The sequence below is a fragment of the Myotis nattereri genome, assembly GCF_964212035.1.
Source record: "Myotis nattereri genome assembly, chromosome: X".
NCBI lineage: Eukaryota > Metazoa > Chordata > Mammalia > Chiroptera > Vespertilionidae > Myotis > Myotis nattereri.
Window position 1 is genome coordinate 115,829,564 of NC_138078.1, and position 2,935 is coordinate 115,832,498.

The 2,935-nt window shown below is 39.1% G+C and overlaps 1 pseudogene across 1 annotated transcript; it reads right to left on the bottom strand.

The window, feature by feature from the left end:
• Window positions 1-804: 804 nt before the first annotated feature.
• Window positions 805-962, bottom strand: LOC308511796 (small ribosomal subunit protein eS27-like; annotated as a pseudogene). The gene has a single exon. The product of its transcript is annotated as a small ribosomal subunit protein eS27-like (transcript).
• Between the last annotated feature and the right edge of the window lie 1,973 nt (window positions 963-2,935).

Here is a 2,935-nt window from a genome sequence, read left to right on the forward strand (position 1 = left end):
TTCACCCTCATTCCTGAATAATAGAATTCAGGCTGATAGTTCTTTTATTTCAACTCACATTGAAAAATATTATGCCCTCCCCTTTGACTTTCATGGTTTTTGATGAGAAATCCAGTTAGAATCATCATTCATTATAATTAGTCTGCTAAGCTGGATGGCTTAAACAACAGAAATTTATTTTCTCACAATTCTGGGGGACTAGAAGTCTGAGATGAAGGTATTGGCAGGATTAGATTCTTCTGAGGCCTCTCATCTTGGCTTGTGGATGGCTTTTTTCTTCTCATGTCTTCACATGGTCTTCCCTCTGTGTTTGCATTCAAATTTTCTGTTCTTATAAGGTCACCAGTCATATTGGATTAGGCGCAGCCGTGGGCAAACTACGGCTCGCGGGCCGGATCCGGCCCGTTTGAAATGAATAAAACTATTGAAAAAAAAGACCGTACCCTTTTATGTAATGATGTTTACTTTGAATTTATATTAGTTCACACAAACACTACATCCATGCTTTTGTTCCGGTCCTCTGGTCCAGTTAAAGAACCCATTGTGGCCCTCGAGTCAAAAAGTTTGCCCACCCCTGGATTAGGCCCTAACCTAATTATCTCATTTTCACATAATTATCTTTTTAAAGACCCTATCTCCAAATAGGGTCACATTCTTAGGTTACTAGGAGTTAGGACTTCCACATAGGATTTTTTTTGAAACACAATTCAGCCCATTACATTTATTTACAGGTAATGTATCTTTTTTTGTATTCAAAATGTGTTTATTGGGATAGTTCCCCGCTCATCTTGGTTCGAGGTACTTTCAGGGCTGCTTCCTTCTGAAGGAGCATCCTCTGTTAGCCTTGCTTTTCCTCCTGTAGGCTGATAGAGGACAGTGGAGCAACCAACACACAAATCTTCCATTTGTGCAGGGCTAAAGATGGTGGTGATTTTATAGCATCCTGGGCATTTCAAATCCATGAAGTAGGCACTGGGGCTCTACACCAGGTGCTTTTTCTTGTGTTTCTTCTTCTGGAGAGGGATGGAGATCCTTAGTGGAGGCATCCTGTATTGGGGAGCTTGTCATCACTGGAAATACCAGATAATGCATATTATTCAACTTTTTCTTTCCTTTGTTTAAGGTTTTTAATTTTTTTTTAGTTTTCAGCAGTCTCTCTATGTTATGTTTGGAATAAATTTATTTTAATTTTTCCTTTTTAGAGTTTGCTTAGCTTCTTTAATCTACTGGATATGCTCCATGTGTGAGTTACTCAGTGGTCAGTTTGGGATATGGATTGTGGTTCATTTCGGGTCTCAAGGTTTTTGGTATTCTGAAGAGGGTGTAATCCATACATGTGCAGCTCATGGATGAGATCAGGATTTAGTGAAGAAGGTTTTTATGGGGTCAACTTTTCCATGCTTCTCCATCTCTGTAATATTCTTAGCACTCTGTGCCTATACAACCAGGTTGTTTTTGGTGCAGTACCAGCAAGCTCTCTCAAGCTCAGCTGCTTTCCTCAGTGTCCTCTTTATATAGAAGAAATTCAGGTCTCTTTCTTTGCCCAGGTAACTTTATTTTAAATTTTATTTTCTTGTTTAAAGTATTACAAATAGTAGTACATATGTCTCCTTTTTTTCCGCATTGACCTTCCCCCGGCCTCCCCTTCCCACTGGCACATGTCCTTCCCCCCCCCCCCAGTGTCTTGTTTCCATTGGTTATGGTTATATGCATGCATATAAGTCCTTCGATTGATCTCTTACCTGCCCCCCCCCAACACTCTCAAGCCTTCCTGCTGTAATATGACAGTCTGTTCGATGCTTCTCTGCCTCTGTATCTATCTTTTTGTTCATTAGGTTATAATTTTCTTTATTATCCATACATGAGTGAGATCATGTGGTATTTTTCTTTCACTGCCTGGCTTATTTCACTTAGCATAATGCTCTCCAGTTCCATCCATGCTGCTGCAAATGGTAAGAATTCTTTCTTTTTTATAGCAGCCTAGTATTCCATTGTGTATATGTACCACTGTTTTCTAATTCACTCATCTGCTGATGGGCACTTAGGCTGTTTCCAAATCTTAGCTATTGTAAATTGTGTTGCTATGAACATAGGGGTACATATATCCTTTCTGATTGGTGTTTCTGTTTTCTTGGGATATATTCCTAGAAGTGGTATTACTGGGTCAAATGGCAGTTCCATTTTTAAATTGTTGAGGAAACGCCATACTGTTTTCCACAATGGCTGCACCAGTCTGCATTTGCACCAGCAGTGAAGGGGGGTTCCTTTTTCTCTGCATCCTCTCCAGCACTTGTTGTTTGTTGATTTGTTGATGATAGCCATTCTGACAGGTGTGAGGTGGTACCTCATTGTTGTTTTGATTTGCATCTCTCAGATGATTAGTGCCTTTAAGCATGTTTTCATGTGCCTCTTGGCTTTCTGAATGTCCTCTTTCTAAAAGTGTCGATTTAGGTCCTTTGCCCATTTTTTGATTGGGTTGTTTATCTTCCTTTTGTTAAGTTGTATGAGTTCCCTGTAAATGTTTGAGATTAAACCCTTATCGGAGATTATATTGGCAAATATGTTCTCCCATGCAGTGGGTCTTCTTGTTGTTTTGTGGATGGTTTCTTTGCTGTTCAGAAGCTTTTTATTTTGATGCAGTCGAATTTGTTTATTTTCTCCTTAGTCTCTCTTGCCCTAGGATCTGTGTCTGTAAAGATAATTAGACATATTTCTGCAATTTTGCTGCCTAAGCAGTCTTGTAGGGTTTTTATGGTTTCCCATCTTACATTCAAGTCCTTGAGCCATTTGAGTTTATTTTGTGTATGGTGTAATTTGGTGGTCTAGTTTCATTTTTTTGCATGTATCTGACCAAATTTCCCAGCACCATTTATTAAAGAGACTGTTTTGACTCCATTGTATGCTCTTGCCTCCTTTGTCAAATATTAATAGAGTA